Source organism: Choloepus didactylus, chromosome X, assembly GCF_015220235.1.
Source record: "Choloepus didactylus isolate mChoDid1 chromosome X, mChoDid1.pri, whole genome shotgun sequence".
Classification (NCBI taxonomy): Eukaryota; Metazoa; Chordata; class Mammalia; order Pilosa; family Megalonychidae; genus Choloepus; species Choloepus didactylus.
The window spans coordinates 101,884,541-101,901,556 of record NC_051334.1 but is presented as its reverse complement, the minus strand read 5'-3'; the positions used below and the strand labels follow the sequence as shown (position 1 = coordinate 101,901,556).

At 40.5% G+C, this 17,016-nt stretch overlaps 1 pseudogene; it reads left to right on the top strand.

Annotated features, from left to right (window-relative positions):
- Positions 1 to 13,722: 13,722 nt before the first annotated feature.
- LOC119522285 overlaps positions 13,723 to 17,016 on the top strand; it is a 33,384-nt pseudogene continuing 30,090 nt past the window's right edge.

Here is a 17,016-nt window from a genome sequence, read left to right as displayed (position 1 = left end):
CATCCAATGAACTCCTCAGGAAATGAACCAGCAACTTCGATGAACTCCTCAGGAAATTCTTTGCTGGGCAGTGGAAGAAGAAGTGAAGGTCCTCTAACTTTCTTTCTTATAAGTCTTCAACTGATTAATTGGATTAAATCCAGCCAATTGCATTCTCTCACTGTGGAAGACACACCCTTTCATGAGTCATCAGTCACAGCTGTAGTCAATTGACTGATGATTTAATAAACCAGCCTGTTGGTTTATTAACCAGCCACAAACATCCTCACAGCAATTGTTAGGCCAGTGTTTGCTTCAACAGACAGCTACGTAGTATCACCTGGCCAAGTTGACACATGAACCTATACCCTCACAGTCCACACCTTGTCAACTTGGCAATTATACACATCACCTAAAACCGTACTGTAACTCTAAGTAGATAACAATAACATATTTTGCCTAACAATACTCCACTGTGCAGCATACAACTGGAAAAACAATAAATCTCTCCAGAATAGGGTGCAAGTCCTTGAGTGACATTAGCTCTTAAAATTGATTTCCTTTAGCTTAAATACAGCAAAATGAACAGTATGGGTTATGCCATATGATAAGGGGTTAAGACAGAGGAGAAAGCAAAGATATTTGCTTTACAGACAAATACAAACATAATCATAACAAAACAAGGAGGAAATATTCATGCCATCATAGTCCTCATTTCTGTAACTGGTCACATGGCCGTAGTTCATATTTATCACTACCTTCTTCCACTATGCATTCCATGTTCCCTTTACCCTCAGCAAGCACTTCAGCTGGCCGTGGTTCTTTGCCTGGTGGGGTGACCCAAACCTTCATTCCTGAAGTTTCTTGGCCATTGGTAGTCCTGCCTGGATTGAGTTGTTGCAGGTTTCCATTGACTTTAATCACAGGGCATGGTAGTACTAAGAGACACCCTAGGGGATCTCCTGTATTCCAGGAATACTCTTTTTTACTTCCATTGTGTAGTTGCAGTTCTATTTCCCCTTGATAGTCAGGATCAATCACCCCAGCCAGTGCAGTAATCCCCTTCCTTGCCTATTGATTTAGAGGCATAAGAAGCCCAAAGTTGCCAGGTGGAAGTCTTAACCTCAAGTTCAATGGGATTATTGTTGTGTTTCCTGGTGGAAGCACTCTGCCTTTTGGAACCAAGACCTGTAGACCAGCAGAGCTTAAGCTTGCAGGGACAGGAAGCAAAAATTTACCTAGTGCATCACTAGGAGTGATAGTGAGTGGTGCCACTCCTGTTTCCACCCCTTGATTCCTGGACCCATGAATCCTGCTATGGGAGAAACAGCACCATAGAGTGGAAGCTGATTCAGAGCATACACAGCCTCTTGGAGAACACTGCTGCAACCCTGCAAGGTATTGCCACCTACTTGGCACTGTAATTGAGTCTTCAACAGGCCATTCCACCGTTCTCTCAACCCAGCTGCCTCTGGATGATGGGGAACATGGTAAGACCACAGAATTCCATGAGCATGTGCCCATCCCCTCACTTCATTTGCTGTGGAGTGGGTTCCTTGGTCTGAAGCAATGCTGTGTGGAATACCATGATTGTGGATAAGGCATTCTGTAAGTCCATGGATGGTAGTTTTGGCAGAAGCATGTCAAGCAGGGAAGGCAAACCCATATCCAGAGTATGTGTCTATTCCAGTAAGAACAAATTGCTGCCCCTTCCATGAAGGAAGTGGTCCAGTGTAATCAGTGTAATCAGCCTGCCACCAGGTAGCAGTCTGATCACCTCGGGGAATGGCATCATATCAGGGACTGAGTGTGGGTCTCTGCTGCTGGCAGATTGGACATTCAGCAGTGGCTGTGGTCAGGTAAGCTTTGGTGAGTGGAAGTCCATATTGCTGAGCCCATGCATAACCTCCATCCCTACTGCCATGAACACTTTGGTCATGAGCCCATTGGGCAATGACAGGAGTTGCTGGGGAAAGAGGCTGATAGGTATCCACTAAATGGGTCATTTTATTCACTTGGTTATTAAAATTTTCTTCTGCTGAAGTCACCCTCGGGTGAGCATTCACATGGGACACAAATATCTTCATGTTTTTTGCCCACTCAGAAAAGTCTATCCACATATCCCTCCCCCAGAATTCTTTGTCACCAATCTTCCAATCATGTTCCTTCCAAGTCCCTGACCATCCAGCCAAACCATTAGCAACAGCCCAGGAATCAGTATACAAATGCATCTCTGGCCAGTTCTCCTTCCAAGCAAAGTGAACAATCAGGTGCAGTTCTCAAAGTTCTGCCCACTGGGAGGATTTTCCCTCACCACTCTCCTTCAGGGACATCCATCCCAGAAAGGGGTGGCAGTGCTGCAGTTGTCCACTATCAGCTGGTGCCTGCATATTGTGCAGAACCATCTGTAAACCAGGCCCGAGTTTTCTCTCCCTCAGTCAACTGATTGTATGGAACTCCCCAAGATGCCATAGCTGTGACCTGGGAAAGGGAAGGTAAGGTGGAAGGAGTGGGGGCCATGGACATTTGGGCCACTTCCTCGTGTAACTTGTACCTTCATGACCTGCTTGAGCTCTATCTTGTATATATCATTTCCATTTTATGATGGAGTGCTGCTGTGCACACCCAACTTTATGGCTTGGTGGGTCAGACAATACCCAGCTCATGATAGATAACTCAGGTCTCATGGTAACTTGGTGGCCAATGGTTAAGCATTCTGTCTCTACTAAGTCCCAGTAGCAAGCCAACAGCTGTTTCTCAAATGGAGAGTAGTTATCTGCAGAGGATGGTAAAACTTTACTCTGAAATCCTAAGGGCCTGCATTGTGATTCTCCTATAGGAGCCCACCAAAGTCTCCAGAAAGCATCCCTGTTTGCCACTGACACTTCCAGCACCATTGGGTCAGATGGATCATATGGTCCAAGCAGCAGAGCAGCTTGCACAGCACACTGGACCTGTCACAGAGCCTCATCTTGTTCTGGTCCCCACTCAAAACTAGAAGCTTTCTTGGTCACTCAGTAAATGGGCCAGAGTAGCACAACTAAATGAGGAATATGTTGTCTCCAAAATCCAAGGAGGCCAACTAAGTATTGTGCCTCTTTTTTGGTCATAGGAGGGGCCAGATGCAACAGCTTATCCTTCACCTTGGAAGGAATATCTCAACAGACCCCAGACCACTGGACACCTAGAAATTTTACTGAGGTGGAAGGCCCCTGTATTTTTGTTGGATTTATCTCCCTTCCTCTGACACACAAATACCTTACCAACAAATCTAGAGTAGTTGCTACTTCTTGCTCACTAGGTCCAATCAACATGATATCATCAATATAATGGACCAGTGTGATGTCCTGTGGGAGGGAGAAATGATCAACATCCCTGTGGACAATATTATGACATAGGGCTGGAGAGTTGATATAACCTTGAGGTAGCACAATGAATGTAAACTGCTGGCCTTGCCAGCTGAATGGAAACTGTTTCTGGTGGTCCTTGCTGACAGCAATTGAGAAAAAAGCATTTGCCAGATCAATAGTTGCATACCAGGTACCAGGGGATGTGTTGATTTGCTCAAGCAATGATACCACATCTGGAACAGCAGTTGCAACTGGAGTCACCACCTGGTTAAGCTTATGATAATCCACTGTCATCCTCCAAGGCCCATCTGTTGTCTGCACAGGCCAAATAGGAGAGTTGAAAGGGGATGTGGTGGGAATCACCACCCCTGCATCCTTCAGGTCCTTAAGAGTGGCATTAATCTCTGCAATCCCTCCAGGAATCCTGTATTGCTTCTAGTTCACTATCTTGCTAGGCAGGGGCAGTTGTGGCTTCCACTTGGCCTTTCCCACCATAATAGCCCTCACTCCCTCCAGGAGTCAGGAAACCAGTGTGAGGATTCTGCCAGTTTCTGAGTATGTCTATTCCAATTATGTATTCCAGCACTGGGGAAATAACCACAGAATGGTTCCAGGGACCCACTGGACCCACTGTGAGATGGACCTGAGCTAAAACTCCATCAATCACCTTACCTCCATAAGCCCCAACTCTGACTGGTGGACCAGAATGATGTTTTGGGTCTCTGGGAATTAATGTCACTTCTGAACCAGTGTCTAATAATCCACAAAATATCTGATCATTTCCTTTTCCCCAATGCACAGTTACCCTGGTTAAAGGCTGTAGGTCCCCCTGGGGAAGGCTGGGAGGAAGATTAACAGTACAAACTTTTGGCAGTGTAACAGGGTCCTTCCCCAGTGATAACTTGCATTCCCTTCATTCAAGGGGCTCTGGATCTGTAAACTGTCTCAAGTCTGGGAATTGATTAAGGGGCCGTGACTCTCTGTTTTTGTAATTCAAGGGAGACATTTTTTTCATGTGACCTATAATTTTTCTGCCTATATAGTTCAAACAAGAATTTAGTCAATTGCCCATCTGTTTTACTACTTGGTACTCCATGATCCACTAGCCTACACCATAAGTCTCCATAAGTCTCTGTGAGTCATATTATTTTGATTGCTGCTTTGAGCCTGTTTTCCATTATGGTAGCCATGCCCACCTTGTCTGTGGTGCTTAACTGCAGCCACTTGGCTTCTGCCAACTTGGGACCCAATTACCCCATTGTGTTTAAGGATTCCAGCTTAATGACAACAGTTCCTACAGTAATATCTGACCTACAGAGAAGGGCAACTACAGAGCTCTTCAGGGATGATGGAGCTAGTCTCACAAATTTATTCCTCACAGTCCTGGTAAAAGGTGTGTCCTCTTGACATTCCAGGGACGTGTGAGCAGGTCTTCCATGATAAATCCACTCTAACATTACAATCTCTCTAAGCCTTTGAATCCCCTCCTCCACATTGTACCAGGGCAGTTCTGGCATTTCAACCCCTGGTGATGTCAGCCATGTTTTGATCCATGTTTCCACCAACCACCGAAGCAAACTGTTAACACCCTTTCTAACCCCTCAAGATACAACATTGAATGCAGAATCTCTGCTTAGTGGGCCCATATCAGTAAATTCAGCCCGATCCAGCCTTATATTCCTTTTACCATTATTCCACACCCTTAATAACTATTCCCACACATATTCCCCTGGTTTCTGTCTGTATAAGTTGGAAAACTCATACAGTTCTTTTGGAATATAGTGTAATTCTTCATGGGTCATACTTTGTACCTCACCCTTTGGAGCCTGTTGGAACTTTAGTCTAGTTATATGTCTTGAAGCAAATACTGGTGGTGGGGGTGGATCATGAAAAGAGTTAGAATTATCCCTCAAGCCATTCACCTCAGGGCATTCTGTTGCATTTTCATCTGTTAAAACAGGATTAATCTCTCCAGACAGAGGAGTGAGGGCTGCTTCCTCAGGAGAGGTGATTACAGGATTAGCAGGCACTGAAGGGCTAATCTCTTTAGGTGGGGGTTGGATGGCAGGCTTCTTAGGGCAGATTGGATGTGGGGAAGCTGTTTCCTCAGGGCATCCCTCTACAGGTAAATCTAATAATAACTCAGCAGAATCCAGGGTCCAATGTCTTCACTGCCATTATTATCAATCCATATGTCCCCATCCCAAGTTTCTGGATCCCATTCTTTTCCTATCAATGCCTTTACTTTAACAGCAGACACCCTGAGAGGTTGAGATTTTAGTTTACATTGTAAATCTGCTACTTGCACAATGAGAGTCTGCCTCTGGTTTTCAGAATCTTCAAGTCTGTGGGCACAGGAAATAAGATTTTCTTTCAGGGCACACAAAGAAACCTTTATGTCTGTCATATGGTTTTTAAGTTTTGAATTTGAAGCCTTTAGTTCATCCCTTTCTCTTACAACTTTATCCAAAGTATCTAAGAGCAGCCAGCCAACATCATTATACCACTTAATTCTGCAAAACTCTGTGAAGGTGTCAAAAACACTGTCACCCAGAGCCTTGCTTCATACTAGAGTATGATTAGGAGAATCAAATGGTGCTATTTTGCGTATCTCCTTTGCCAACTCATGCCATGCACTGTCAGTGCCCTCTGTATTATTGGAAATAGAGTTATTAGTACCTTTGAATCTAATCAGAGTAGAAAACAAATTGTAAAAGCCCATTTTAAGATTCTGTTTCTCAAGAACCACTCCCAGTACCAAGTTGTATTAGGGTTCTCTAGGGAAACAGAATCAATGAGAGGTGCTTATGACTATAAAATTTATAAAAGTGACTCACACAACTGTGGGTATGCATGAGTCCAAATTCTGTAGAGCAGTAAGCAACCTGTCAACTCCAAGGAAGATGAAGAATGAACTACTCAGGGAATGAACCGGCAACTTCAATAAACTCCTCGGGAAATGAACTGGGATCTTTGATGAACGTGTTTGATGAACTCCTCAGGATTAAATCCAGCCAATTGCATTCTCTCATTTTGGAAGACATGCCCTTTGTGAGTCATCAGTCACAGCTGCAATTGACTGATGATTTAATAAACCAGCCTGTTGGTTTATTAACCAGCCACAAACATCCTTGCAGCAATCGTTAGGCCAGTGCTTGCTTGACCAGATAGCTGGGTAATATCACCTGGTCAAGTTGACACATGAACCTCACCATCACACTGCTGAACCAAACTCCAAATATAGATAGACTGATACAAGACACTGAAGTATCCAGGAGCAGTCAGCTCAGTGGAGAGGTGATAGGGCTAGCAAAAACAGCAAAAAAAAAAAATCCCAAAAAATAAAAATAGAGACTTTTTGGAGTTCTGTTGAACATAGAACAAGGAAGGGCAGGGCTCAAACAGAGCCATCTCATATGCAAATCCAGAGGGCAAGTTTCCTTGTCTGAAGAGATGGTTTCTCTGCTTTCTTAATTATTCCTTAATGTCTCTAATCTCCTTGTTTCTTAGCATTTCAATAGCCCATTAGATCACAAGGAAGGCCCTGCTTTTTTATTTTTATCTTTTTATCTTTCTCTAAAATATTTACTCTAAGAAGCCCATTACAGAAAAGCTCAAAGACTTGCAATTTGGGCCCAGACAAGAGCAGAGCTAAGAAAGCTCTGAGACACAAAGCAATAAGTCCAGTGCTGAGAAAATTAGCTAAACACCACAACTTCCCAAGGAAAGGGAGGTGTCCCTTTACAGCCATCTTCCCAGTGGGCTGGAACACTCCTGCCCAGTGCCAGTGCCACAGCCCAGAGCTGCCCCAAACAACCCAGTGTGATGGGAAGGGTTTCCAACAACACATGCACACACCACAATTTTGGGTGTGGACAACACCTTTTCCCACATCCTCAGCTAATTGTCACAGAGCTGGGAAGGTGGAGCTGTGTGAGAAGGGGGAAATTAACATGCCCCATTCATCCATCCTATCAGCAGACAGGAATGCCCCTACACAGCCCTGCAGCCCTGAACCTCCCTTGCGGGATGGAGCTCATGTGTGATGTAGCACAGTTGTCCCCACAGCAGAGGAATTAGGGGTGCATGGCTTGGAAGAGAGACACATTCATAAGTCCCAAGAACCATACACCAATACCAAGGACTTATGGGTCAGCAGCAGAGACAAACTGTGGTGAGAATGAACTGAAGGATAAGACTATTGCAGCAGCTTTAAATCTCCAGGAACACCAGGGAGAATTGATTATTAAAGCCACCCCCCTCCTCAACCACTTAGACACATGCCCCATATGCACGGCAGGCAACACCAAATACACATGCAAGCTTGGTGCACCAATTGGACCCCACAAGACTCACAGCCCCACTCACCACAAATACAAAGTTGGGGAGAGCTGGCTTGAGGGGGATAGGTGGCTTGTGGATGCCACCTGCTGGTTAGTTAAAATGTTCACCACCAAGATGTAGATCTAACAAATCAGAGATTCATCTTTGAATAATCCTACATAACCTAAAAGAACCCTATCAAGTAAAGCAAATGCCAAGAGGCCAAAAACAACAGAAAATCTTAAAGCATATGAAAAAACAAGATGGTATGGAAAACCCAAGCCCAAACACCCAAATCAAAAGATAAGAGGAGACACAGTACTTGGAGTAATTAATCAAAGAACTAAAGACAAACAATGAGAGCAAGGCACAAGATATAAATGACATGAAGAAGAGCTTGGCACAGGATATAAAGGACATGAAGAAGACCCTAGAAGAGCACAAAAAAGAAACTGCAAGAGTAAATTAAAAAAAAGATCACCTTTTGGAAATAAAAGAAACTGTTGACCAAATTAAAAAGATTCTGAATACTCATAGTACAAGACAAGAGGAAGATGAACAGCGAATCAGTGACCTAGAGGATGACAGAACAGAAAATGAAAGAACAAAAGAAAGAATGGGGAAAAATTGAAAAAAAATCAAAATGGACCTCAGGGATATGACAGATAATATAAAATATCCAAATATAAGACTCTTTGGTGTTCCAGAAGTGGAAGAGAAGGGTAAAGGTCTAGGAAGAGTATTCAGAGAAATTGTTGGGGAAAACTTCCCAAATCTTCTAAACATCATAAGTACACAAATCATAAATGCCCACAGAACTCCAAATAGAATAAATACAAATAAACACACTCCAAGACATATCTGATCAGACTGTAAAATACTGAAGAGAAGGAGCAAGTTCTGAAAGCAGCAAGAGAAAAGCAAATCACCACATACAAAAGAAACAGCATAAGACTAAGTAGTGACTACTCAGCAGCCACCATGGAGGCAAGAAGGCAGGGGCATGACATATATAAAATTCTGAAAGAGAAAAATTGACAACCAAGAATTCTGTATTCAGCAAAACTCTCCTTCAAATTTGAGGGAGAGCTTAAATTTTTCACAGACAAACAAATGCTGAGAGAATTTGCTAAAAAGAGACCTGCCCTTCTTTAGATACAAAAGGGAGCCCTATTGACAGAGAAACAAAGAAAGGAGAGAAAGACATGGGGAAAGGTTCAGCACTAAAGAGATTCAGTATGGGTACATTAAAGGACATTGAGAGAGAGGGAAAAATATATCTGACAAACATAAACCAAAGGATAAGATGGCTGACTAAAGAAATGCCTTCACAGTAATAACATTGGGTGTAAATGCATTACACTCCCTAATCAAAAGATGTAGATAGGCAGAATGTATCAGAAAAAGTGAACCATCAGTATGTTGCATACAGGAGACTCATCTTAGACACAGAGACACAAATAAATTGAAAGTGAAAAGATGGAAAAAATTTCATGCAAGCTACAGCCAAAAGAAAGCAGGATTAGCAATATTAATTTCAGATAAAATAGACTTTAAATGCAAGGATATTATGAGAGACAAACAAGGTCACTACATATTAATAAAAGGGGCAAATCAATAAGAAGAAAGAACAATCATAAATGTTTATGCACCCAATCAATGTGTCACAGGCAAAACTACAGGAAGCAATTGATGTTTCCACACCATTTGAGGTAGACACATCACTCTCTCCTATAGCCACATCAACCAGACAGACCAATAAGGAAATTGAAAACCTAAACAATCTGATAAATGAATTGGATTTAACAGACATATATAGAACATTACGTCTCAAATCACTAGGATACATATTCTTCTCTAGTGCTCATGGAACTTTTCCCAGAATGAGTCATATGCAGGGATGTAAAACAAGCCTCAATAAATTTTAAAAAAAATGAATTTATTGAAAGCACATTCTCTGACCACAATGGAATACAATTAGAAGTCAATAATCATCAGACACTTAGAAAATTCACAACTACCTGGAGGTTAAACAACACACTCCTAAACAATCAGTGGGTTAAAGAAGAAATAGCAAGAGAAATTGCTAAATATATAGAGATGAATGAAAATGAGAACACAACATACCAAAACCTATTGGATGCAGCAAAAGTGGTACTGAGGGGGAAATTTGTAGCACTAAATGCATACATTAAGAAGGAAGAAAGAGCTAAAATCAAAGAACTAATGGAGTAACTGAAGAAGCTAGAAAATGAGCAGCAAACCAATCCTAAACAAAGTAGAAGAAAAGAAATAACAAGGATTAAAGCAGAAATAAATGACACAGAGAACAAAAAATCAATAGAGAGAATAAATAACACCAAAAGTTGGCTCTTTGAGAAGATCAACAAGATTGACAAGCCCCTAGCTAGACTGACAAAATCAAAAAGAGAGAAGACCCATATAAACAAAATAATGAATGAGAAAGGTGACATTACTGCAGATCCCGAAGAAATTAAAAAAAAAAACAAATTATAAGAGGATACTATGAACAACTGTATGCCAACAAACTGGATAATGTAGAGGAAATGGACAATTTCCTGGAAACATATGAACAGTCTAGACTGACCAGAGAATAAACAGAAGACCTCAACTAATCAATCACAAACAAAGAGATCCAATCAGTCATCAAAAAGCTTCCCACAAATAAATGCCCAGGGTCAGATGTCTTCACAGGAGAATTCTATCATACTCTCTTTGATGGTCACATTCATGTGTCAACTTGGACAGGTGATAGTACCCAGCTGTCTGGTCAAGCAAACACTGGCCTAACAATCACTTTGAGGATGTTTGTGGCTGGTTAATAAACCAATAGGCTGGTTTATTAAATTATCAGTCAATTGGCTTCAGCTGTGACTGATGACTCACCAAAGGGTGTGTCTTCCACAATGAGAGAATGCAATTGGCTGGATTTAATCAAATTAATCAGTTGAAGACTTATAAGTGAGACACATAGAGGACATTCACTTCTTCAGCTGACTAGCAAAGCATTTCCTGAGGAGTTCGTTGACATTGTCAGTTTGTTTCATGAGGAGTTCTTTGAACACATTCGTTGAATATCCCAGTTCATTTCCTGAGGAGTTCATCAAAGTTGCTGGTATGTTTCCTGAGGAGTTCATCAGACATCTTCCTTGGAGTTGACAGTTTGTTGACTGCCCTACAGAATTTGGACTTGTCCATATCCACAGTTGTGTGAGTCACTTTTATAAATTTTATATTCTTAGGTACCTCTCATTGATTCTGTTTCCCTAGAGAACCCCAATGAATACACTTTCCAAAAAGAACTGACACGAATCATACTTAAACTCTTTCAGAACATCAAAGAAAATGGAAGACTACCTAACTCATTTTATGAAGCTAACATCAATCTAATATCAAAACCAGGCAAAGATGCTACAAAAGAGGAAACTACAGACCTATCTCCATAATGAATATAGATGCAAAAATTCTCAACAAGATACTTGCAAATTGAATCCAAAGATACATTAAAGAAATCATACACCATGACCAAGTGGGGTTCATTCCAGGCATGCAAGGATGTTTCAACATAAGAAAATCAATGAATGTATTATAGCACATTAACAAATCAAAAGAGAAAAATCAAATGATCATTTCAATAGATTCTGAAAAAGCATTTGACAAAATCAAACATCCTTTCTGATAAAAGCACATCAAAAGGTAGGAATTGAAGGAAACTTCCTCAATAGGATAAAGAGCATATATGAAAAAACCACAGCCAGCATAGTATTCAATGGTGGGAGACTGAAAGCCTTCCCTCTAAGATGAGGAAAAAGACAAGTATGTCCCCTGTCAACATTGGTATTCAACATTGTGCTGGAAGTGCTAGCCAGGGCAATCTGGCAAGACAAAGAAATAAAAGGCATCCAAATTGGAAAGGAAGAAATAAAACTGTCATTGTTTGCAGATAATATGATCCTATAGCTGGAAAATGCTGAGAAATTGATGATACAGCTACTAAAGTTAATGAACAAATTTAGCAAAGTAGCAGGTTACAAGATTAATGCAAATAAGTCAGTAATGTTTCTATACACTAGAAATGAACAAATTGAAGAGACACTCAAGAAAAACATAACATTTTCAATAGCAACTAAAAAAATCAAGTACCTAAGAAAACACTTAACCAAAGATGTAAAAGACCTTTACAAAGAAAACTACATAACTATACTAAAAGAAATAGAAGGGGACCTTAAAAGATGGGAAAATATTCCATGTTCATGGATAGGAAGGCTAAATGTCATTAAGATGTCAATTCTACCCAAACTCATCTACAGATTCAATGCAATCCCTATCAAAATTTCAACAACCAATTTGCAGACTTGGAAAAGCTAGTTATCAAATTTATTTGGAAAGGGGAGATGCCTCAAATTGCTAAAAACCCTTTAAAAAATAAAAACAAAGTAGGAGGATTACACTCTCTGACTTTGAAGCTTATTATAAAGCCACAGTTGTCAAAACAGCATGGTACTGGCACAAAGATAGACATACTGATCAATGGAATCAAACTGAGAATTTGGAGATAGATCTCCAGAGCTATGGCCAACTGAATATTGATAAGACCCCCAAAGCCACTGAACTGGGACATGACAGTCTTTTCAACAAATGGAGCTAGGAGAGTTGGATATCCATATCCACAAGAATGAAGGAGGACCTCTGCCTCACACCCTACACAAAAATTAACTCAAAGTGGATCAAAGACCTCAACATAAGAGACAGTACCATAAAACTCCTAAAAGATAATGTAGGGAAACATCTTCAAGACCTTATATTAGGTGGCCACTTCCTAGACTTTACACCCAAAGCACAAGCAACAAAACAAATAATAGATAAATGGGATCTCCTCAAACTTAGAAATTTCTCTACCTCAAAGGAATTTGTCAAAAGTTGAAGAGGCAGCCAACTCAATGGGAAAAAATTTTTGGAAACCATGTATCTGACAAAAGACTGATATCTTGCATATATAAAGAAATCCTAAAATTGAATGACAATAGTACAGACAGCCCAGTTATAAAATGGGCAAAAGATATGAAAAGACAGTTCTCTGAAGAGGAAATACAAATGGCCAAGAAACACATGAAAAAATGTTCAGCTTCACTAGCTATTAGAGAGATGCAAATTAAGACCACAGTGAGATACCATCTCACACCAATTAGAATGGCTGCCATGAAACAAACAGAAAACTGCAAATGCTGGAGAGGACATGGAGAAGTTGGAACTCTTTTTTATTGTTGGTGGGACTGTATAATTGTTCAGCCACTCTGGAAGTCAGCCTGGCACTTCCTTAGAAAGCTAGATATAGAGTTACCCTTTGATACAGTGATTGCACTTCTCAGTATATATCTGGAAGATTTGAAAGCAGTGACACGAACAGTTATCTGCACACCAATGTTCACAGCTGCATTGTTCACAATTGCCAAAAGATGGAAACAACCCAAATGCCCTTCAACAAATGAGTGGGTAAATAAAATGTGGTATATACACATGATGGAATACTACATGGCTGTAAGAAGGAACAATGTCGTGAAACATGACAACATGGATGAACCTTGAAGACATAATTCTGAGCAAAATAAGCCAGGCACAAAAAGAGAAATATTACATGCTATCACTAATGTGAACATAGAAAATGTAAAACAAATGGTTTATAATGTAGAATGTAGGGGAACTAGTAATAGAGAGTAATTAAGGAAGGAGGAATGATAACCAATAACAGCAGATAAGCTATTGTGGGTAAATTTAACATTCTGGGAATGCCCAGAAATGACTACGGTCTGTTAATTTCTGATGGGTATAGTAGGAACAAGTTCACAAAAAGGTTGCTATATTAGATTATTCTCTTGGGATAGAGTTAGTCCTTAACTCCTCCATCATCCCTCTTATTTCTCTCTCCTTGCCTCCTCCATGGAAGCAGAGTGACAAACTCAAATTTTACCAGGTCCCCTATGCCTTTCAGGTTAGTAGTGAGAGCCTGGCCTATTGGACTTTTCCACACCAGCCAGGGCAACAGTCCATCATGAGCCAGGTTTTGTTCCAGCAAATGGATCCATTTCAAATGAAATGTAGACTGTGAGAAGAGTGTTCGATTTCAAGTGAAATGTAAAGGCTGTGAGAAAAGTAAGTGTTAGAGTAACAATTGAACTACAATTAGTTTCTAATCCAGTTCACAGAAAAGATTTAGTTATCTGAATGGCTGATGATACTGATCCATTATTCTGTATAACCTTGTTACATCTGAGGAAGATTTTCAAAGTTGAAAATTTCAGCAAGGTCTCTGGACTTCCTGGAAGATGGTGGGTTAGGACAGGCAAAGCAAAATTCTCCTCTGTGAAAAATGCTAGATTAAGGACCAAAAGTGCTCCATAACAGCAGTTCCAGGTGCCACTGACTGGACAGGGATCTCTACACCACATAGTTTTGATATAGCTGGAGAGGCAAAGAGACTACATATTGAATGTGTGAATGTTCAGCCCAGAACATCACTGGGAACAGGTGGTTGGAGCCAGCTGAGAAGCATGGAGGGGTCAGCCTTCCATGATTCATGAACCCTTCTCAGAAGATGGCTGGGGTGATAACCCTTCACAGCCTTATGGCTGAGAGTTCCCATACTGGGGATTGGATATTGGAGCCAGCAGATGAGCAAGGAAAGGGACAGTTTTCCATGCCCTGTGCACCCACCTAAGCAGTTGACTGGGGAGATAACCCCTCACAGCTCTGTGGCCAAGAGTTCCTATTCTGGGGACTGGCAGCTATAGCCATCTGCTAAGCATGGAGAGAGTAGCTTTCTAAGCCCCATGCACCCATCTCAGCAGTTGGCTGGGGAGATAAACCTTCACAGCCACACAGCTGAGAGCTCCTGTGAGAGAACTTGGGATTTGTGGACTTATGACTGCAACCACTCTTCCTTCATGGAAGCCAGTGGTGTGCACAGCTGGGAGGCAAGGGAAATGCACGGAAGTGCCAGGATCCCTTCCCCAACACCAGGGACTTGCAGGTGCATGATGGACAGGGACTGTGGTGCATTTGAGCTGGAAAGTGAAATGCAGAGCTCCACAGACCCAGAGTGGTCCACTCTCAGCCCCAGGAATTACCAAGGCCACTGTGCCCTGGAGTGGACACCCTGCTGAATTGTGCAGGACCCACTCCCTTACCACAGGGCTGTCAGTCCCCAGTGCACACAGAAAAGTGGTGTCCTGATTGGATTTCCACAAAGTTTGGACACTATCCATCACATAGATGAAATCAGGGGAGAGCTTGCTTGTGGGTAAAAGGTGTCTCAAGGATGCCATATACTGGTAGGACAGGGAAAGTGCACTTGAACAAGCTTTAGCTTTACCAAATGATAGATAAATGATCAAACGATCCTGATAAAATAACCTTATCAAGATAACCAAATGCCATGAGGCCAAAAACATGAGAAAATCATAAAGCATTTGAAGAAACCAGAAGATACATACAACCAAAATGGTCAATTTAAAAAGCCAGAGGAGACACAGAACTTGGAGCCATTAATCAAATAAGTACAAACAAATATCCAAAAGAATTTCAATGAGATGGCTAAGGAGATAAAGGACATCAGGAAGACCCTAGAAGAGCATAAAAATTTTGAAAGAGTAACTAGAAAAATAGCAGATCTAATGGAAATGAAACATACTGCTGATCTAAATGAAAATAAACTTGAGACACACAACAGCAGATATGAAGATGCAGAGGAAAGAATTAGCAAACAAGAGGACAGAGTGATAGCATGCAAAAGCAAAAAAGAACAAATGGTGAAAAATTCTAAAATTTGAAATTAATCTCAGGAAAATGATAGACAACATGAAGTGCACAAATATATGAGTCATTGGTGTTGCTGAAAGTGAAGAGAGGAGTAAAGGGTTAGGAAGAATATTCAAATGCATTGTTGGAGAAAACTTCCCAATCCTTCTAAATGATATAACTATGAAAATAAAGGATGTCCAATGAAGTCTAAATAGAGTAAATCAAAAACACCCACTCTGAAACATATCCTGTTCAGATTGTCAAATGCTGAAGAGGAGAAATTTCTGAAACCAACAAGAGAGAAGCAATTCACCACATAAAAGGGAAACAACATAAAACTAAGTACTGACTACTCAGTGGGCACTATGGAGGTGAAATGGCAGTGCTATGACCTATTTAAAATTCTGAAAGAGAAAAATTGCAGCCAAGAATTCTTTGCCCATCAAAATGTTCAATAAAAGAATTGAGGGAGAGATTAAAATTTTCACAAACAAATACTGAGAGAATTTGTTAACAAGAGACCTACCTTGCAAGAAATACTAAAGGGAGCACTACTGTCTGAGAAAAAAGAAAGGAGAGAGGCTGGGAGAAGGGCACAGAACTGAAGAGTATTAGTCAGGGTAATTAAAAGGAAACAGAGGGAAAAAATAGATACAACAACAAAAAAAACAAAGGATAAAATGGCTGATTCAAGAACTGTTTTCACAGTAATAACATTGATTGTGAATGGATTAAAGTCCCCAATTAATGATATAGATTGGCAAAATGGATGAAAAAGTATGAACTATCAATATGCTGTTTACAAGAGACTTATCTTAGACCCAGCAAAACAAAGAGATTGAAATGAAAGTATGGAAAAAATATTCCACACAAGCTCTAGACAAAAGAAAGCAGGGGTAACAATACTAATAGCAGATAAAATAAACTTTCAATGCAAAGATGTCATAAGAGACAAACAAGAACACTGTATACTAATAAAAGAGAGAATTCACAAAGACAAACTAACAACCATAAATGTTTATGCACTGAATCAAGGTGATCCAAAGTATATGGGACAAACACTGACAAAACTGAAGGAAACAACAGACATTTCTACAATATTTGTGGGATACTTCGATACACCATTCCCATCAATAGTTAGAACAACCAGACAGAAGATCAATAAGAAATTGAAAACCTAAACAATGTGATAAATGAATTAGACTTAACAGACATATAGAAAGTATTACATCCCAAATTACCAGGATATACATTATTTTCTAGTTCTCATGGAACATTCTGCAGGATAGATCATATGCTGTGGCATAAAACATGCCTCAGTAATTTTTAAAAGATTCAAATTATTCAAAGCAAATTCTCTGACCACAATGTAATACAACTAGAAGTAAATAACCATCAGAGAGACAGAACATTCACAAATATATGGACGTCAAGGAACCAACTCCTAAATAATCAGAGGTCAAAGAAGAAATTTAAAGAGAAATTGCTAAGTAGAGATGAATGAAAACAAGAAAACAACATTCCAAAATCTATGGGATGCAGTGAA